Raw genomic sequence first — 24,470 nt, forward strand, 5'->3', positions numbered from 1 at the left:
CCTCAACCCACCCTGCACATTCTCAACGTTTTCCACCCCGTAATAATATATCAAATTAGATAATGCCAACCCTCCTACCTCCTATCTCTCTACTAGAAAGCCCCTCGAACCGTCTGAAACATTCCCGCCAAGGACATCCCATCTCTTCGAGTCTGCCTTCATTCCCGCTTCCAGACTGGTCAGGGTCAACTTATGTAATGAGGGCCAGTCATGAGCCACCCATGTTCCCAAGTACCTAAAACTAGTCCTGGCCAGTCAAAACGGATCCTCTCCAGATCAGCTCCCTTCCCCAGAGGATTCACCAGAAAAACTGCATTCTTGTCCACGTTCAGTCTAAATCCTGAGAAGGAACCAACTTTCTAAGCACCTCCATAATCTTTCCCACAATAGAGAGGGTCCGTGATATGCAGCGATAAATCATCCGCATACAGGGACAACTATGCTCCCTTTCACTGTGCCGACGAGCTAAATGCGATGGCCAACGGCTCAATTGCCAAAGCAAACAGTAACCGGGAAAGTGGACACCCCTACCTTGCACCTCTATATAATTGAAAGTACCCCAAACTCAATGCTGCTCCGGTGGTTTTAGTGAATGTATATGCAGCAAATTGGGATGACATGGACTTCATTAAAGTGGAGGTGGCCATCCCCGAGCTTGACTCACATCAGTTGATTTGAGGGGGAACTCTCACAGTGAAGGCCCTGTACAAAAGCCTAAACAAATTTAGGCCCAAAGCCACATTCAGAAATGTCCTAATTTGGGTGACAACGTCCAGCCCTTAACAAAACCTGTCTGAGCCTCTGAAATTACCCCTGGCAGGCACCACACCTAACGGATTGCCAACACCTTGTCCAACACCTTTGTATCGTCTTTCAACAGAGAGATGGGCCTATATGACCCATACCCCATAGGATATTCATCCTTTTTTCAAGATCAAAGACATCAAAACCTGTGCCATGTGGCAGGCAACACCTTCTGGGACAGAGAATCATTAAACATGTTCAACATATGTGGCCAATACAGTCAACCTATCCGGGGCTGGCATCTTCCTCGGCTGCACGGAACATATGGGTGCCTCCAGTTTCCCGCTTTCCCTTCCCACCACTGGGAAGACCTATCCATCTAGAAACTGTACCATAGTTGAGTCCTCTTCCGGACTTGTCTAGCCCCCAATAAATGGTCTCAAATTGACCGTCTTTGCAGCAGCCACTCCTCCCGTGTCCTTAACCTGTGTAATCTTCCAGGATGCCACCTGCTGCCACAGTTGGTGAGCCAATAAACATCTGGTCTTCTCCCCAAATTTATAAAACGTCCTCTCGCACGTTGAAGCTGGTTCATCGCCTTCCCGTCAACACCAACTCAAACTCTATCTCAAGCTTCTTCCTCTTCGCTAACAGCTCTGCCATTGGTGCAGCAGAGTATTGATGGTCCTGTCTGTTTCACCCGATGCCGGTGTCAATGTATTTACATTGTGTACCTTGTGTTGCCCTATTATGTATTTCCTTTTTATTTTATTTTATTTTCATGTATTTAATGACCTGTTTGAGCTGCTCGCAGAAAAATACTTTTCACTGTACCTCGGTACACGTGACAATGAACAAATCCAATCCACATCAAGGATGGAATCCACCAACCGCTGCCTCTCTGCTCTTATCCAGACCTATCTCTATGAACTTTAAACAAAATTATGGCTCCCCTGATGACCGCCTTTACTGCTTCCCAGAATATTAAAATCCACAAGATTTCAAATAGCAGAAGCTATCCACGGGGCGGGGGGTGGTTGTTGAGCGCAGCCCATCTCCAACCACATATCCACATAGTGCGGGGCATGATTTTTATTACAACCGTCGAGCAACAACTTCCCCACTACAAAGAGGTCACTACAGGAATAGATCACCATCCACCCCACACCACTATTTCTGTTCCATGGATACTAGCAGTTCCTTTGCCTCCCCCAATGTTCTAAAGAATTTGGGGCGTGGCCTGTCTGGCCCAGGGTCTATCACACAATTAAAGAACCCCCCTCAAATCAACTGATGCGAGTCAAGCTCGGGGATGACCACCTCCACTTTAATGAAGTCCATGTCATCCCAATTTGCTGCATATACATTCACTAAAACCACTGGAGCAGTTGCCAACTCCCCACTCACTATCACATATCTCCCCCCTGAGTTCACCAGAATATTAGCCACCACAATGGTCACCCTCCTATTGGTCAGCATTGTAGTCCCTCTCGTCCTCCCATCAAAGTTCGAAGGCCTTGCCCCACCTCCCCAATCCACAGTCTTGTCTGGTCTCCAACCCTAAGATGTGTCTCCTGCAAGAAAACAATACCTGCCTTCAAACTCTTTAGATGGGCAAACACCCAGGACCTTTTTAGTGGCTCATTTAATCCCCTCATGGTCCATGTAGCCAACATGATTGGGGGCCTCTGCCCCCCCCCCCCCCCCCCCCCCCACCCCCTCTCCACTCCTACAATCAGCCATATCCCACCCGTAAGAACATAAGAACATAAGAACTAGGAGCAGGAGTAGGCCATCTGGCCCCTCGAGCCTGCTCCGCCATTCAATTAGATCATGGCTGATCTTTTGTGGACTCAGCTCCACTTTCCGGCCCGAACACCATAACCCTTAATCCCTTTATTCTTCAAAAAACTATCTATCTTTACCTTAAAAACATGTAATGAAGGAGCCTCAACTGCTTCACTGGGCAAGGAATTCCATAGATTCACAATCCTTTGGGTGAAGAAGTTCCTCCTAAACTCAGTCCTAAATCTACTTCCCCTTATTTTGAGGCTATGTCCCCTAGTTCTGCTGTCACCCGCCAGTGGAAACAACCTGCCCGCATCTATCCTATCTAATCCCTTCATAATTTTAATGTTTCTATAAGATCCCCCCTCATCCTTCTAAATTCCAATGAGTACAGTCCCAGTCTACTCAACCTCTCCTCATAATCCAACCCCTTCAGCTCTGGGATTAACCTAGTGAATCTCCTCTGCACACCCTCCAGCGCCAGTACGTCCTTTCTCAAGTAAGGAGACCAAAACTGAACACAATACTCCAGGTGTGGCCTCACTAACACCTTATACAATTGCAACATAACCTCCCTAGTCTTAAACTTCATCCCTCTAGCAATGAAGGTCAAAATTCCATTTGCCTTCTTAATCACCTGTTGCACTTGTAAACCAACCTTCTGTGACTCATGCACTAGCACACCCAAGTCTCTCTGAACAGCGGCATGCTTTAATATTTTATCGTTTAAATAATAATCCCGTTTGCTGTTATTCCTACCAAAATGGATAACCTCACATTTGTCAACATTGTATTCCATCTGCCAGACCCTAGCCCATTCACTTAACCTATCCAAATCCCTCTGCAGACTTCCAGTATCCTCTGCACTTTTCGCTTTACCACTCATCTTAGTGTCATCTGCAAACTTGGACACATTGCCCTTGGTCCCCAACTCCAAATCATCTATGTAAATTATGAACAATTGTGGGCCCAACACGGATCCCTGAGGGACACCACTAGCTACTGATTGCCAACCAGAGAAACACTCATTAATCCCAACTCTTTGCTTTCTATTAATTAACCAATCCTCTATCCATGCTACTACTTTACCCTTAATGCCATGCATCTTTATCTTATGCAGCAACCTTTTGTGTTGCACCTTGTTAAAGGCTTTCTGGAAATCCAGATATACCACATCCATCGGCTCCCCGTTATCTACTGCACTGGTAATGTCCTCAAAAAATTCCACTAAATTAGTTAGGCATGACCTGCCCTTTACAAACCCATGCTGCGTCTGCCCAATGGGACAATTTCTATCCAGATGCCTCGCAATTTCTTCCTTGATGATAGATTCCAGCATCTTCCCTACTACCGAAGTTAAGCTCACTGGCCTATAATTTCCTGCTTTCTGTCTACCTCCTTTTTTAAACAGTGGGAACACCGGGAAGTCCGCAAGGGCCCTAGCTCCAGGTCTACCAAGCCATAGTTCTCTCCCACATCTCGCTCCCATTAACTAGCATAGCTAGTTACCAAACTGGGGAAACATCAAAGTTATACACACAATGGATCAGCAAACGGACCCCGACCTGAATCCATCTTTAATATCAAACAGTTTAGGAAAGAAAAACAATATATCCACACCTAACCCCTCCCCCCAAATGTTTCCACCAATACAGCAAAAGAAAAAGTAAAAGAACCACCAATGTTGAAAAAAAGGCAAAGAAATAGCAAAACACATCATTCAAATCTCCCCCGTTCATGCTTCTTTACAAAGTCATTTTCCTCCTCCGATGTGTCGAAATACCAGTCTCGATCTTTGAACATGACCTGAAGGCAAGCCAGGTACACCACTCCAAAACGCACCTTGCTCCTGTAAAGAGCCGCCGTGGCCTTGTTGAACCCTGCACACCTTTTTGCCAGTTCTGCCCCAACATCTTAATAAATTCTGATGGGATGACCCTCCCAACTACATTCTCGAATGTTCTTCGCCCACCTCAGGATCCTCTCCTTATCCAGGTATCCATTGAGTTGGAATATAACCGTCCATGGCGGCTCCCCAGACCCGTCTCAATGACTGGTGGGCCCGGTCTACTTAGGCTCGCCAAAGACCCTCTCCCCCACCAGTTTCCCAAGCATCTCTATTCCGTGGCACTCAAATCTTCTCTGCCTTCTGGCAGCCTGACCATCTTCAAATTTTGGAGCCTCCAGGCCATCGGCCTTGGCCTTCAATATCCAACAACATCGTCGCCTCTGCCTCCAAAGAGGCAATCCGATCACTATCCTCTTGACTCCTCCACCTTCCAAATCGTCGAGCCCTGTGCCTCTAGCCGATGTTCAACCCTGTCCAAAGTTACACGAATGGGTGCCACCTAATCACCTTCGGCAGGTAAACAGAGACCGCTTGTCTGTTTCTTAAATGCCCGTGTAAGGAATTCCACCAGTCTCTCAGTTGTCCACTGAGATGGGAACTCCCTCCTATGATACGAGGGCCTTGCAAGTCAGATGAGGATCCTTTATTGGATTTGTTCCTCGTATTATGACCTTCAGGCATCACAAGCCAGCGGAGGAACCAAAGCTTTCAACTTACATCACTTTTCTCCCCAAACAGTACCCATTAATAAAGCAAAAAAGAGGGCCAAAAACCGAATCCTCAAGCAGGAACCATCTTAAGTGTGACCGTTTAACTCATGGCTACCATCGAAAGTCACTCACTGATAATCATGTTGTTGTCTGTTACTGTTGTCATTTTATCTCCATGCAGGGAATCATATAATTTACAGTGCAGAAGTAGGCCATTCAGCCCATCGAGTCTGCACCGGCTCTTGGAAAGAGCACCCTACCCAAGGTCAACAACTCCACCCTATCCCCATAACCCAGTAACCCCACCCAACACTAAGGGCAATTTTGGACTCTAAGGGCAATTTATCATGGCCAATCCACCTAACCTGCACATCTTTGGACTGTGGGAGGAAACCGGAGCACCCGGAGGAAACCCACGCACACACGGGGAGGATGTGCAGACTCCGCACAGACAGTGACCCAAGCCGGAATCGAACCTGGGACCCTGGAGCTGTGAAGCGATTGTGCTATCCACAATGCTACCGTGCTGCCCGTGAATAAATATTTCGGAGACGATGTCCTGCACCGTTAGTTATCCTGGATTTAATAAGGTTTTATCACGTTATGCTGAATATTGATTGTGGATTAATGCAAAACTTCTTTATCTTTATCTTGGTGGGAAGATGAGCAGAGCCAGAGCGGCGGCGGCGGGGGGGGGGGGGGGGGGGGGGGGGTGATTTAGTCTCCCTCTTTGACTGTTCTACTGCTGTCAGAGTTTTTGAGAGTGAGGCTGGTTTAAATACCTTTATTTTTGCTGTGTGGTCCCTATCAAGAGTGTTTCTTCAGGTGCTGCGGCTTGTACTGGACTAGACTAGTTCAGCTCTGGAGAGGTGTAAGGGTAGGGGTGCCATGGGTGTCCTTGGGGCCAGTTCTCCAATTTTCTCTTCTCCTGTGGCAGTGTTGGGCAGGTATGGTGTTGCCCCTCAGGCAGAGGCCCCTGACTTGGGGGTGCCGCGGGGGAATCCGATGTGGAGTGTTGAAGAATTGGGCTAAGTCCAAGGATAGTGCCCAGTGTTCACCATTGGGAGTTGGATGTAGATGTTGGGTGGCCGGTTGTCATCTGGAAGTAATATTGGACATCTGAGGGGTTAGTTCTGACAGTTCTTGCTCTTCTTCTGACTCCGAGAGGTGTTGGGGTGGGGCTTTTATTTCTCTTTGTATTGGTGCCCTCGCTGGCTAGTTGTGATAGTGTTCTGGCCTTGGTGGCACGGTCAAACAGATACTGATTCAGGTTGGCTTTTGGCGGGTCAGACTCTCCCTCTTTTTGGATGGTCTTGGCTGTTTTGGGAGTAGGGGGTTCTGCGGTTCTGAGGACGGGGCAAATCGGCACTCCCTCCTAATTCCTCAGTTTTGGGGATGCTCTGATGTCCTCCTATCCTGGAGAGGGGGCTTCCCCCACTGTTTTTTCAACGGGGACCAGACTATATTTCTTTTGATTCTTCCCCCCACCATATCCTAATGCCCTTTTAACAGAAGTGCTGGTAATTCGATGATTTGTTTTGTCATTGGATCTGGGCCTGGGAGATGGAGTTAAGGAAACTCAGTTCCTTGTTCTTGGTCCTAGCTCTCATTTTACTTCTTCTGTGGGAGACATGCTGATAATATAGGTTTGGCTGTGTCTGGTCCTCTCCTCGACTTTGTCCTTGTCTTTAACCATCTGAAAGGTAAAGATAGCTGCCTGTTCTGGTTGTGGATTTGGAGAAGAGTTCAAATTGCGCCACACAACCGGGATACAACACTAACCCACTGCAGTGGCCAAGGTACATCACTGACACACCGTAGAAGCCTAGGTGCATCATTGATCCACCACACAGGCCGACATCCATCACTGAACCACCGCATAGGCCGACATACATCACTGACCCACCGCAGAGGTCATGCTACATTACTGAACTCCCCAATCAGGCCGTGATACATCGCTGACGCGCCACACAGGCCGGGATAAATCACTGACGCACTGCACAGGCCATAATGCAACACTGACCAACATACATCACTAACCCACCCCCCCCAGTCCGGGATACATCACTGGCAGGCCACACTGGCCGAGATCCATCACTGAACCACCGTTCAGGTCGTGGTCCATCACTAACCCACCACACAGGCCATGATGCATCACTGACCCACCGCACAGGCTGTGATACGTCACCGACACTCCATACTGGCTGTGGTCCATCACTGACTCAAACGCACAGGCCGCGATACATCGCTGACGCGCCGGGATACATCACTGACGCACTGCACAGGCCATAATGCAAGACTGACCCACCGCTCAGGCCATGATCCATCACTGGCCAACTGCACAGGCTGTGATACATCACTGACCCAATGCACAGGCCATGATCCATCACTGGCCAACTGCACAGGTTGTGATACATCACTGACCCAATGCACAGGCCATGATCCATCACTGGCCAATTGCACAGGTCGAGGTACATCACTGACCCACTGCAGAGGACATAGAACATAGAACGATACAGCGCAGTACAGGCCCTTCGGCCCACGATGTTGCACCGACATGGGAAGTCAAAAACTAAAGGCCATCTAACCTACACTATGCCATTATCATCCATATGCTTATCCAATAAACTTTTAAATGCCCTCAATGTTGGCGAGGTCACTACTGTTCCAGGTAGGGCATTCCACGGCCTCACCACTCTTTGCGTAAAAAAACCACCTCTGACCTCTGTCCTATATCTATTACCCCTCAATTTAAAGCTATGTCCCCTCGTGCTAGCCACCTCCATCCGCGGGAGAAGGCTCTCACTGTCCACCCTATCTAACCCTCTGATCATTTTGTATGCCTCTATTAAGTCACCTCTTAACCTTCTTCTCTCTAACGAGAACAACCTCAAGTCCATCAGCCTTTCCTCATAAGATTTTCCCTCCATACCAGGCAACATCCTGGTAAATCTCCTCTGCACCCGTTCCAAAGCTTCCACGTTCTTCCTATAATGAGGCGACCAGAACTGTACGCAATACTCCAAATGCGGCCATACCAGAGTTTTGTACAGCTGCAACATGACCTCATGGCTCCAGAACTCAATCCCTCTACCAATAAAGGCCAACACACCATAGGCCTTCTTCACAACCCTATCAACCTGGGTGGCAACTTTCAGGGATCTATGTACATGGACACCGAGATCCCTCTGCTCATCCACACTGCCAAGAATTTTACCATTAGCCAAATATTCCACATTCCTGGTTTTCTTTCCAAAGTGAATCACCTCACACTTCTCTACAATAAACTCCATTTGCCACCTCTCAGCCCAGCTCTGCAGCTTATCTATGTCCCTCTGTAACCTGCAACATCCTTCCACACTGTCTACAACTCCACCGACTTTAGTGTCGTCTGCAAATTTACTCACCCAACCTTCTGTGCCCTCCTCTAGGTCATTTATAAAAATGACAAACAGCAACGGCCCCAGAACAGATCCTTGTGGTACGCCACTCGTAACTGAACTCCATTCTGAACATTTGCCATCAACCACCACCCTCTGTCTTCTTTCAACTAGCCAATTTCTGATCCACATCTCTAAATCACCCTCGATCCCCAGCCTCCGTATTTTCTGCAATAGCCGACCGTGGGGAACCTTATCAAACGCTTTACTGAAATCCATATACACCACATCAACTGCTCTACCCTCGTCTACCTGTTCAGTCACCTTCTCAAAGAACTCGATAAGGTTTGTGAGGCATGACCTACCCTTCACAAAACCATGCTGACTATCCCTAATCATATTATTCCTATCTAGATGATTATAAATCGTATCTTTTATAATCCTCTCCAAGACTTTACCCACAACAGACGTGAGGCTCACCGGCCTATAGTTACCGGGGTTATCTCTACTCCCCTTCTTCAACAAAGGGACCACATTTGCTACCCTCCAATCCTCTGGCACTATTCCTGTAGCCAATGATGACATAAAAATCAAAGCCAAAGGCTCAGCAATCTCTTCCCTGGCTTCCCAGAGAATCCTAGGATAAATCCCATCAGGCCCCGGGGACTTATCTATTTTCACCTTGTCCAGAATTGCCAACACTTCTTCCCTACGCACCTCAATGCCATCCATTCTAATAGCCTGGGTCTCAGCATTCTCCTCCACAACATTATCTTTTTCCTGAGTGAATACTGACGAAAAGTATTCATTTAGTATCTCGCTTATCTCCTCAGCCTCCACACACAACTTCCCACCACTGTCCTTGACTGGCCCTACTCTTACCCTAGTCATTCTTTTATTCCTGACATACCTATAGAAAGCTTTTGGGTTTTCCTTGATCCTACCTGCCAAAGACTTCTCATGTCCCCTCCTTGCTCGTCTTAGCTCTCTCTTTAGATCCTTCCTCGCTTCCTTGTAACTATCAAGCGCCCCAACTGAAACTTCACGCCTCATCTTCACATAGGCCTCCTTCTTCCTCTTAACAAGAGATTCCACTTCTTTGGTAAACCACGGTTCCCTCGCTCTACCCATTCCTCCCTGCCTGACTGGTACGTACTTATCAAGAACATGCAATAGCTGTTCCTTGAACAAGCTCCACATATCCAGTGTGCCCAACCCTTGCATCCTACTTCTCCAACCTACACATCCTAAGTCATGTCTAATGGCATCATAATTGCCCTTCCCCCAGCTATAACTCTTGCCCTGCGGGGTATACTTATCCCTTTCCATCACTAATGTAAAGGCCACCGAATTATGGTCACTGTTTCCAAAGTGCTGCATCAATGATGCATCATGATGCATCAATGAACTATGATACATCACTGGCCCAACGTACTCGCCATGATACATCACTGACCGAAAGCATAGGCCGGAATACATCACTGACACACAGCAAAGGCCGTGATACATCACTGACCCACCGCAGAGGACATGCTGCATCATTGAACCACTGCACAGGCCGTGATTATGTAACCTATCCACCGCACAGGCCAAGATGCAACACTGACTCACCGCACAGGCTGTGATACATCACTGACCCATTGCACAGGCCATGATGCATCACTGACCCATTGCACAGGCCATGATGCATCACTGACTCACCGCACAGGCTGTGATACATCACTGACCCATTGCACAGGCCATGATGCATCACTGACCCATTGCACAGGCCGTGATGCATCACTGACCTGTCGCACAGGCCATGATAAAGCACCGGCCCACCTCACAGGCCATGATACAGCACTGGCCCACCTCACAGGCTGATACATCACTGCCTCACCGAACGGGCTGTGATATATCACAGACCCACCTTACAGGCCCTGATACATCACTGACCCACAGTACAGGCCGGGATACATCACTGATTCACCGCACAGGCCGGGATACATCACTGACCCACCGCACAGGCCGGGATACATCACTGACCCACCGCACAGGACGGGATACATCACTGACCCACCGTGATGTGTTGGGTGCTCTGGATCCGTGAACCACATACAGGCAACCAACACTTAAAATAGTACAACACTATTTTATTAAACTATAAACTGTTGAACATAATATTACTGTGGGTTAACTAAAGACCTGTGCCTGTCCTAACCATTCGAATCACTCAGCACGTGGTGAGAATCTGTGTTGCAAACTATAAGCTCTTGTGCTTCTGAAAGGCTGTATCCCGAATGAGCAGGAAAAGTGATGCCCTCTGTCTTTATAGTGAGTGTCCTCAAGCTGGTAATTGGCTGCGGTGTTATGCATGTTGATTGATCCTATTGTATGTCCATCAGTGTGTGTGTGTCTGCACCATGATATACTGGCGTATATTATGACACACCGCACAGGCTGGGATACATCACTAACCCACCGCACAGGATGGGATACATCACTAACCCACTGCACAGGCCGTAATACATCACTAACCCACTGCACAGGATGGGATACATCACTGATTCACCTCACAGGCTATAATACATCACTGACCCACCGCACAGGCCGGGATACATCACTGACCCACCGCACAGGCCGTAATACCTAACTGACCCACCACACAAGCTGGGATACATCACTGACCCACCGCACAGGCCTTAATTCATTACTGACCCACCGCACAGGCCGTAATACATTACTGACCCACCGCACAGACTGTAATACATTACTGACACACCACATAGGCTGGGATACATCACTAAACCACCGCACAGGCTGGGATACATCACTGACCCACCGCACAGGAAGGGATACATCACTGATTCACTGCACAGGCCATAATACATCACTGACCCACCATAGAGGCCGGCACATATCACTGACCCATCGCACAGGCTGTGAAGCATCACTGGCCCGTCGCACAGGCCATGATACAGCACTGACCCACCTCACAGGCCATGATACATCACTGCTTCACCGAATAGGCTGGAATATATCACAGACCCACCTTACAGGCCGGGATACATCACAGACCCACCTCACAGGCCGGAATACATCACTGACCCACCGCACAGGCCGGGATACATCACTAACCCACCGTACAGGCCGGGATACATCACTGACCCAACGCACAGTCCGGGATACATCACTGACCCACCATACAGGCCGTTGTACATCACTGACCCACCGCACAGGCTGGGATACATCACTAACCCACCGCACAGGATGGGATACATCACTGACCCACCGCACAGGCCGTTGTACATCACTGACCGACCACACAGGCCGAGGTACATCACTGATTCACCGCACAGGCCATAATACACCACTGACCTACCATAGAGGCCGGTATACATCACTGACCCACCATCCAGGCTGTAATGCCTATCGGACACACCACACAGGCTGGGATACATCACTGACCCACCGCACAGGCCGGGATACATCACTGACCCACCATCCAGGCCGTAATGCCTAACTGACACACCACACAGGCTGGGATACATCACTGATCCATCGTACAGGCCGGGATACATCACTGATCCACCGCACAGTCTGGGAAACATCACTGACCCACCGCACAGGACTGGATACAACACTGACCCACTGTACAGGACTGGATACATCACTGATTCACTGCACAGGCCATAATACATCACTCACCCATGCAAAGGCTGTAATACATCACTGACCCACCATAGAGGCCAGGATACATCACTGACCCACCGCACAAGCCGGGATACTTCACTGACCCACCGTACAGGCCGGGATACATCACTGACCCACCGCACAGGCTGGGATACATCACTAACCCACCGCACAGGCTGGGATACATCACTAACCCACCGCACAGGATGGGATACATCACTGACGCACCGCACAGGCCGTTGTATATCACTGACCCACCGCACAGGCCGAGGTACATCACTGATTCACCGCACAGGCCGAGGTACATCACTGATTCACCGCACAGGCCGGGGTACATCACTGACCCACCGCACAGGCCGGGGTATATCACTGACCCACCGCACAGGCCGGGATACGTCACTGACCCACCGCACAGGCCTTAATACATCACTGACCCACCGCACAGGATGGGATACATCACTGATTCACCGCACAGGCCATAATACATCACTGACCTACCATAGAGGCCGGTATACATCACTGACCCACCATCCAGGCCGTAATGCCTAACTGACACACCGCACAGGCTGGGATACATCACTGACCCACCGTAGAGGCCGGGATACATCACTGACCCACCGCACAGGCCGGGATACATCACTGACCCATCTTACAGGCCGGGATACATCACTGACCCACCGTACAGGCCGGGATACATCACTGATTCACCGCACAGGCCGGGATACATCACTGACCCACCGCACAGGCTGGGATACATCACTGACCCACCGCACAGGCTGGGATACATCACTGACCCACCGTGATGTGTTGGGTGCTCTGGATCCGTGAACCACATACAGGCCACCAACACTTAAAATAGTACAACACTATTTTATTAAACTATAAACTGTTGAACAGAATATTACTGTGGGTTAACTAAAGACCTGTGCCTGTCCTAACCATTCGAATCACTCAGCACGTGGTGAGAATCTGTGTTGTAAACTATACGCTCTTGTGCTTCTGAAAGGCTGTATCCCGAATGAGCAGGAAAAGTGATGCCCTCTGTCTTTATAGTGAGTGTGCTCAAACTGGTAATTGGCTGCGGTGTTATGCATGTTGATTGATCCTATTGTATGTCCATCAGTGTGTGTGTGTCTGCACCATGATATACTGGCGTATATTATGACACACCGCACAGGCTGGGATACATCACTAACCCACCGCACAGGCTGGGATACATCACTAACCCACCGCACAGGATGGGATACATCACTAACCCACCGCACAGACCGTAATACATCACTGACCCACTGCACAGGCCTTAATACATCACTAACCCACTGCACAGGATGGGATACATCACTGATTCACCTCACAGGCTATAATACATCACTGACCCACCGCACAGGCCGTAATACATCACTAACCCACTGCACAGGATGGGATACATCACTGATTCACCTCACAGGCTATAATACATCACTGACCCACCGCACAGGCCGGGATACATCACTGACCCACCGCACAGGCTATAATACATCACTGAGCAACGCACAGGCCTTAATTCATTACTGACCCACCGCACAGGCCGTAATACATTACTGACCCACCGCACAGGTCGGGATACATCACTGACCCACCGCACAGGCTATAATACATCACTGACCAACGCACAGGCCTTAATTCATTACTGACCCATCGCACAGGCCGTAATACATTACTGACCCACCGCACAGGTCGGGATACATTACTGACCCACCGCACAGGCTGGGATACATTACTGACCCACCACATAGGCTGGGATACATTACTGACCCACCTCACAGGCTGGGATACATCACTGACCCACCGCAAAGGAAGGGATACATCACTGATTCACTGCACAGGCCATAATACATCACTGACCCACCTCACAGGCCGTGATACATCACTGCTTCACCGAATAGGCTGGAATATATCACAGACCCACCTTACAGGCCGGGATACATCACAGACCCACCTCACAGGCCGGGATACATCACTGACCCACCGCATAGGCCAGGATACATCACTAACCCACCGTACAGGCCGGGATACATCACTGACCCACCGCACAGTCCGGGATACATCACTGACCCACCGTACAGGCTGTTGTACATCACTGAACCACCGCACAGGCCTTAATACATCATGTGACCCACTGCACAGGCCGGGATACATCACTAACCCACCGCACAGGATGGGATACATCACTGACCCACCGCACAGGCTGGGATACATCACTAACCCACCACACAGGCCGAGGTACATCACTGATTCACCGCACAGGCCGGGATACATCACTGACCCACCGCACAGGCCTTAATACATCACTGATTCACCGCACAGGCCATAATACATCACTGACCTACCATAGAGGCCGGTATACATCACTGACCCACCATCCAGGCTGTAATGCCTATCTGACACACCACACAGGCTGGGATACATCACTGACCCACCACACAGGCCGGGATACATCACTGACCCACCATCCAGGCCGTAATGCCTAACTGACACACCACACAGGCTGGGATACATGACTGACCCACCGCACAGGCTGGGATACATTACTGACCCACCGCACAGGCTGGGATACATCACTGACCCACCGTACAGGCTGGGATACATCACTGACCCACCGCACAGTCGGGGATACATCACTGACCCATCGTACAGGCCGGGATACATCACTGATCCACCGCACAGTCTGGGATACATCACTGACCCACCGTACAGGCCGGGATACATCACTGACCCACCGCACAGTCTGGGATACATCACTGACCCACCGTACAGGCTGGGATACATCACTGACCCACCGCACAGTCTGGGATACATCACTGACCCATCGTACAGGCCGGGATACATCACTGATCCACCGCACAGTCTGGGATACATCACTGACCCACCGTACAGGCCGGGATACATCACTGACGCACCGCACAGTCTGGGATACATCACTGACCCACCGTACAGGCTGGGATACATCACTGACCCACCGCACAGTCTGGGATACATCACTGACCCACCGCACAGGACTGGATACAACACTGACCCACTGTACAGGACTGGATACATCACTGATTCACTGCACAGGCCATAATACATCACTCACCCATGCAGAGGCTGTAATACATCATTGACCCACCATAGAGGCCGGGATACATCACTGACCCACCGCACAGGCCGGGATACTTCACTGACCCACCGTACAGGCCGGGATACATCACTGATCCACCGCACAGGCCGGGATACATCACTGACCCACCGTACAGGCCGGGATACATCACTGACCCACTGCACAGGCCGGGATACATCACTGACCCACCGTACAGGCCGGGATACATCACTGACCCACCTCACAGGCCGGGATACATCACTGACCCACAGGACAGGCCTTAATACATCACTGACCCACCGTACAGGCCGTTGTACATCACTGACCCACCGTACAGGCCGTTGTACATCACTGACCCACCGTACAGGCCGTTGTACATCACTGACCCACCGTACAGGCCTTAATACATCACTGACGCACCGCACAGGCCGTTGTATATCACTGACCCACCGCATAGGCCGCGGTACATCACTGACCCACCGCACAGGCCGGGGTACATCACTGATTCACCGCACAGGCCGGGATACATCACTGACCCACCGCACAGGCCTTAATACATCACTGATTCACCGCACAGGCCATAATACATCACTGACCTACCATAGAGGCCGGTATACATCACTGACCCACCATCCAGGCTGTAATGCCTATCTGACACACCACACAGGCTGGGATACATCACTGACCCACCACACAGGCCGGGATACATCACTGACCCACCATCCAGGCCGTAATGCCTAACTGACACACCACACAGGCTGGGATACATGACTGACCCACCGCACAGGCTGGGATACATCACTGACCCACCACACAGGCTGGGATACATCACTGGCCCACCGTACAGGCTGGGATACATCACTGACCCACCGCACAGTCTGGGATACATCACTGACCCATCGTACAGGCCGGGGTACATCACTGACCCACCGCACAGGCCGGGATACATCACTGACCCACCATCCAGGCCGTAATGCCTAACTGACACACCACACAGGCTGGGATACATGACTGACCCACCGCACAGGCTGGGATACATTACTGACCCACCGCACAGGCTGGGATACATCACTGACCCACCGTACAGGCTGGGATACATCACTGACCCACCGCACAGTCGGGGATACATCACTGACCCATCGTGCAGGCCGGGATACATCACTGATCCACCGCACAGTCTGGGATACATCACTGACCCACCGTACAGGCCGGGATACATCACTGACCCACCGCACAGTCTGGGATACATCACTGACCCACCGTACAGGCGGGGATACATCAGTGACCCACCGCACAGTCTGGGATACATCACTGTCCCATCGTACAGGCCGGGATACATCACTGATCCACCGCACAGTCTGGGATACATCACTGACCCACCGCACAGGACTGGATACAACACTGACCCACTGTACAGGACTGGATACATCACTGATACACTGCACAGGTCATAATACATCACTCACCCATGCAGAGGCTGTAATACATTACTGACCCACCATAGAGGCCAGGATACATCACTGACCCACCGCACAGGCCGGGATACTTCACTGACCCACCGTACAGGCCGGGATACATCACTGATCCACCGCACAGGCCGGGATACATCACTGACCCACCGTACAGGCCGGGATACATCACTGACCCACTGCACAGGCCGGGATACATCACTGACCCACCGTACAGGCCGGGATACATCACTGACCCACCTCACAGGCCGGGATACATCACTGACCCACAGGACAGGCCTTAATACATCACTGACCCACCGTACAGGCCGTTGTACATCACTGACCCACCGTACAGGCCGTTGTACATCACTGACCCACCGTACAGGCCGTTGTACATCACTGACCCACCGTACAGGCCTTAATACATCACTGACGCACCGCACAGGCCGTTGTATATCACTGACCCACCGCATAGGCCGCGGTACATCACTGATTCACCGCACAGGCCGGGGTACATCACTGACCCACCGCACAGGCTGGGGTATATCACTGACCCACCGCACAGGCCGGGATACGTCACTGACCCACCGCACAGGATGGGATACATCACTGATTCACCGCACAGGCCATAATACATCACTGACCTACCATAGAGGCCGGTATACATCACTGACCCACCATCCAGGCCGTAATGCCTAACTGACACACCGCACAGGCCGGGATACATCGCTGACCCACCATCCAGGCCGTAATGCCTAACTGACACACCGCACAGGCCGGGATACATCACTGACCCACCATCCAGGCCGTAATGCCTAACTGACACACCACACAGGCTGGGATACATCACTGACCCACCGCACAGGCTGGGATAAATCACTGACCCACCGCACAGGCTGGGATACATCACTGACCCACCGCACAGGCTGGGATACATCACTGACCCACCGCACAGGCTGGGATACATCACTGACCCACCGTACAGGCTGGGATACATCACTGACCCACCGCACAGGCTGGGATACATTACTGACCCACCGCACAGTCTGTAATAGATCACTGACCCACCGCACAGTCTGTAATACATCACTGACCCACCGCACAGGCTGTAATACAGAACTGACCCACCGCACAGGCTGGGATACATCACTGACCCATCGTACAGGCCGGGATACATCACTGACCCACCGCACAGGCTGGGATACATCACTGATTCACCGCACAGGCTATAATACATCACTGACCCACAGTACAGGCCATGATACATCACTGATTCACCGCACAGGCTATAATACATCACTGACCCACAGTACAGGCCATGATACATCACTGATTCACCGCACAGGCTATAATACATCACTGACCCACAGTACAGGCCATGATACATCACTGATTCACCGCACAGGCTATAATACATCACTGACCCACAGTACAGGCCATGATACATCACTGATCCACCGCGATCCACACTGACCCACCGCGATCCACACTGACCCACCGCGATCCACACTGACCCACCGCGATCCACACTGATCCACACATCTGTCAGCATATATCACTGACCCACTGCAGAGGCTGTGATGCATCACTGACACAACGCACAGGCGGGATACATCACTGACACAACGCACAGGCCGTTGTACATCACTGACCCACCGCACAAGCCGAGGTGCATCACTGACCCACCGCACAGGCCAAGGTACATCACTGACCCACCGCACAGGCCGAGGTACATCACTGACCCACCGCACAGGCTATAATACATCACTGATTCACCGCACAGGCCATAATACATCACTGACCTACCATAGAGGCCGGTATACATCACTGACCCACCATCCAGGCTGTAATGCCTATCTGACACACCACACAGGCTGGGATACTTCACTGACCCACCGCACAGGCTGGGATACATCACTGATCCACCGCACAGTCTGGGATACATCACTGACCCACCATCCAGGCTGTAATGCCTATCTGACACACCACACAGGCTGGGATACATCACTGACCCACCACACAGGCCGGGATACATCACTGACCCACCATCCAGGCCGTAATGCCTAACTGACACACCACACAGGCTGGGATACATGACTGACCCACCGCACAGGCTGGGATACATTACTGACCCACCGCACAGGCTGGGATACATCACTGACCCACCGTACAGGCTGGGATACATCACTGACCCACCGCACAGTCGGGGATACATCACTGACCCATCGTACAGGCCGGGATACATCACTGATCCACCGCACAGTCTGGGATACATCACTGACCCACCGTACAGGCCGGGATACATCACTGACCCACCACACAGTCTGGGATACATCACTGACCCACCGTACAGGCTGGGATACATCACTGACCCACCGCACAGTCTGGGATACATCACTGACCCATCGTACAGGCCGGGATACATCACTGATCCACCGCACAGTCTGGGATACATCACTGACCCACCGTACAGGCCGGGATACATCACTGACGCACCGCACAGTCTGGGATACATCACTGACCCACCGTACAGGCTGGGATACATCACTGACCCACCGCACAGTCTGGGATACATCACTGACCCACCGCACAGGACTGGATACAACACTGACCCACTGTACAGGACTGGATACATCACTGATTCACTGCACAGGCCATAATACATCACTCACCCATGCAGAGGCTGTAATACATCATTGACCCACCATAGAGGCCGGGATACATCACTGACCCACCGCACAGGCCGGGATACTTCACTGACCCACCGTACAGGCCGGGATACATCACTGATCCACCGCACAGGCCGGGATACATCACTGACCCACCGTACAGGCCGGGATACATCACTGATCCACCGCACAGGCCGGGATACATCACTGACCCACCTTACAGGCCGGGATACATCACTGACCCACTGCACAGGCCGGGATACATCACTGACCCACCGTACAGGCCGGGATACATCACTGACCCACCTCACAGGCCGGGATACATCACTGACCCACAGGACAGGCCTTAATACATCACTGACCCACCGTACAGGCCGTTGTACATCACTGACCCACCGTACAGGCCGTTGTACATCACTGACCCACCGTACAGGCCGTTGTACATCACTGACCCACCGTACAGGCCTTAATACATCACTGACGCACCGCACAGGCCGTTGTATATCACTGACCCACCGCATAGGCCGCGGTACATCACTGACCCACCGCACAGGCCGGGGTACATCACTGATTCACCGCACAGGCCGGGATACATCACTGACCCACTGCACAGGCCTTAATACATCACTGATTCACCGCACAGGCCATAATACATCACTGACCTACCATAGAGGCCGGTATACATCACTGACCCACCATCCAGGCTGTAATGCCTATCTGACACACCACACAGTCTGGGATACATCACTGACCCACCATCCAGGCTGTAATGCCTATCTGACACACCACACAGGCTGGGATACATCACTGACCCACCACACAGGCCGGGATACATCACTGACCCACCATCCAGGCCGTAATGCCTAACTGACACACCACACAGGCTGGGATACATGACTGACCCACCGCACAGGCTGGGATACATCACTGACCCACCGTACAGGCTGGGATACATCACTGACCCACCGCACAGTCTGGGATACATCACTGACCCATCGTACAGGCCGGGGTACATCACTGACCCACCGCACAGGCCGGGATACATCACTGACCCACCATCCAGGCCGTAATGCCTAACTGACACACCACACAGGCTGGGATACATGACTGACCCACCGCACAGGCTGGGATACATTACTGACCCACCGCACAGGCTGGGATACATCACTGACCCACCGTACAGGCTGGGATACATCACTGACCCACCGCACAGTCGGGGATACATCACTGACCCATCGTGCAGGCCGGGATACATCACTGATCCACCGCACAGTCTGGGATACATCACTGACCCACCGTACAGGCCGGGATACATCACTGACCCACCGCACAGTCTGGGATACATCACTGACCCACCGTACAGGCGGGGATACATCAGTGACCCACCGCACAGTCTGGGATACATCACTGACCCACTGCACAGTCTGGGATACATCACTGACCCACCGCACAGTCTGGGATACATCACTGTCCCATCGTACAGGCCGGGATACATCACTGATCCACCGCACAGTCTGGGATACATCACTGACCCACCGCACAGGACTGGATACAACACTGACCCACTGTACAGGACTGGATACATCACTGATACACTGCACAGGTCATAATACATCACTCACCCATGCAGAGGCTGTAATACATTACTGACCCACCATAGAGGCCAGGATACATCACTGACCCACCGCACAGGCCGGGATACTTCACTGACCCACCGTACAGGCCAGGATACATCACTGATCCACCGCACAGGCCGGGATACATCACTGACCCACCGTACAGGCCGGGATACATCACTGACCCACTGCACAGGCCGGGATACATCACTGACCCACCGTACAGGCCGGGATACATCACTGACCCACCTCACAGGCCGGGATACATCACTGACCCACAGGACAGGCCTTAATACATCACTGACCCACCGTACAGGCCGTTGTACATCACTGACCCACCGTACAGGCCGTTGTACATCACTGACCCACCGTACAGGCCGTTGTACATCACTGACCCACCGTACAGGCCTTAATACATCACTGACGCACCGCACAGGCCGTTGTATATCACTGACCCACCGCATAGGCCGCGGTACATCACTGATTCACCGCACAGGCCGGGGTACATCACTGACCCACCGCACAGGCTGGGGTATATCACTGACCCACCGCACAGGCCGGGATACGTCACTGACCCACCGCACAGGATGGGATACATCACTGATTCACCGCACAGGCCATAATACATCACTGACCTACCATAGAGGCCGGTATACATCACTGACCCACCATCCAGGCCGTAATGCCTAACTGACACACCGCACAGGCCGGGATACATCGCTGACCCACCATCCAGGCCGTAATGCCTAACTGACACACCGCACAGGCCGGGATACATCACTGACCCACCATCCAGGCTGTAATGCCTAACTGACACACCACACAGGCTGGGATACATCACTGACCCACCGCACAGGCTGGGATAAATCACTGACCCACCGCACAGGCTGGGATACATCACTGACCCACCGCACAGGCTGGGATAAATCACTGACCCACCGCACAGGCTGGGATACATCACTGACCCACCGTACAGGCTGGGATACATCACTGACCCACCGCACAGGCTGGGATACATTACTGACCCACCGCACAGTCTGTAATAGATCACTGACCCACCGCACAGTCTGTAATACATCACTGACCCACCGCACAGGCTGTAATACAGAACTGACCCACCGCACAGGCTGGGATACATCACTGACCCATCGTACAGGCCGGGATACATCACTGACCCACCGCACAGGCTGGGATACATCACTGACTCACCGCACAGGCTATAATACATCACTGACCCACAGTACAGGCCATGATACATCACTGATTCACCGCACAGGCTATAATACATCACTGACCCACAGTACAGGCCATGATACATCACTGATTCACCGCACAGGCTATAATACATCACTGACCCACAGTACAGGCCATGATACATCACTGATTCACCGCACAGGCTATAATACATCACTGACCCACAGTACAGGCCATGATACATCACTGATCCACCGCGATCCACACTGACCCACCGCGATCCACACTGACCCACCGCGATCCACACTGACCCACCGCGATCCACACTGATCCACACATCTGTCAGCATATATCACTGACCCACTGCAGAGGCTGTGATGCATCACTGACACAACGCACAGGCGGGATACATCACTGACACAACGCACAGGCCGTTGTACATCACTGACCCACCGCACAAGCCGAGGTGCATCACTGACCCACCGCACAGGCCAAGGTACATCACTGACCCACCGCACAGGCCGAGGTACATCACTGACCCACCGCACAGGCTATAATACATCACTGATTCACCGCACAGGCCATAATACATCACTGACCTACCATAGAGGCCGGTATACATCACTGACCCACCATCCAGGCTGTAATGCCTATCTGACACACCACACAGGCTGGGATACTTCACTGACCCACCGCACAGGCTGGGATACATCACTGATCCACCGCACAGTCTGGGATACATCACTGACCCACCATCCAGGCTGTAATGCCTATCTGACACACCACACAGGCTGGGATACATCACTGACCCACCACACAGGCCGGGATACATCACTGACCCACCATCCAGGCCGTAATGCCTAACTGACACACCACACAGGCTGGGATACATGACTGACCCACCGCACAGGCTGGGATACATCACTGACCCACCGCACAGGCTGGGATACATCACTGACCCACCGTACAGGCTGGGATACATCACTGACCCACCGCACAGTCGGGGATACATCACTGACCCATCGTACAGGCCGGGATACATCACTGATCCACCGCACAGTCTGGGATACATCACTGACCCACCGTACAGGCCGGGATACATCACTGACCCACCACACAGTCTGGGATACATCACTGACCCACCGTACAGGCTGGGATACATCACTGACCCACCGTACAGTCTGGGATACATCACTGACCCATCGTACAGGCCGGGATACATCACTGATCCACCGCACAGTCTGGGATACATCACTGACCCACCGTACAGGCCGGGATACATCACTGACGCACCGCACAGTCTGGGATACATCACTGACCCACCGTACAGGCTGGGATACATCACTGACCCACCGCACAGTCTGGGATACATCACTGACCCACCGCACAGGACTGGATACAACACTGACCCACTGTACAGGACTGGATACATCACTGATTCACTGCACAGGCCATAATACATCACTCACCCACGCAGAGGCTGTAATACATCATTGACCCACCATAGAGGCCGGGATACATCACTGACCCACCGCACAGGCCGGGATACTTCACTGACCCACCGTACAGGCCGGGATACATCACTGATCCACCGCACAGGCCGGGATACATCACTGACCCACCGTACAGGCCGGGATACATCACTGACCCACCTCACAGGCCGGGATACATCACTGACCCACAGGACAGGCCTTAATACATCACTGACCCACCGTACAGGCCGTTGTACATCACTGACCCACCGTACAGGCCGTTGTACATCACTGACCCACCGTACAGGCCGTTGTACATCACTGACCCACCGTACAGGCCTTAATACATCACTGACGCACCGCACAGGCCGTTGTATATCACTGACCCACCGCATAGGCCGCGGTACATCACTGACCCACCGCACAGGCCGGGGTACATCACTGATTCACCGCACAGGCCGGGATACATCACTGACCCACCGCACAGGCCTTAATACATCACTGATTCACCGCACAGGCCATAATACATCACTGACCTACCATAGAGGCCGGTATACATCACTGACCCACCATCCAGGCTGTAATGCCTATCTGACACACCACACAGGCTGGGATACATCACTGACCCACCACACAGGCCGGGATACATCACTGACCCACCATCCAGGCCGTAATGCCTAACTGACACACCACACAGGCTGGGATACATGACTGACCCACCGCACAGGCTGGGATACATCACTGACCCACCACACAGGCTGGGATACATCACTGACCCACCGTACAGGCTGGGATACATCACTGACC

At 51.9% G+C, this 24,470-nt stretch overlaps 1 protein-coding gene across 7 annotated transcripts in view; it reads right to left on the reverse strand.

The window, feature by feature from the left end:
* The window catches only part of LOC119976267 (vitamin K-dependent protein C-like), an 80,651-nt gene that overhangs the window by 50,512 nt on the left and 5,669 nt on the right, over window positions 1–24,470 (reverse strand). The window contains exon 1 of one of the 7 annotated variants that reach the window (XM_038816642.1): window positions 7,254–7,260. The exons of the other annotated variants lie outside the window; for them this stretch is intronic. The gene's annotated coding sequence lies outside the window, so the exon portion shown is untranslated. Of the gene's footprint in view, window positions 1–7,253; window positions 7,261–24,470 lie in introns of those variants that run through there. 7 annotated transcript variants of the gene reach the window in all.

Source organism: Scyliorhinus canicula, chromosome 13 (assembly GCF_902713615.1).
Source record: "Scyliorhinus canicula chromosome 13, sScyCan1.1, whole genome shotgun sequence".
Classification (NCBI taxonomy): domain Eukaryota; kingdom Metazoa; phylum Chordata; class Chondrichthyes; order Carcharhiniformes; family Scyliorhinidae; genus Scyliorhinus; species Scyliorhinus canicula.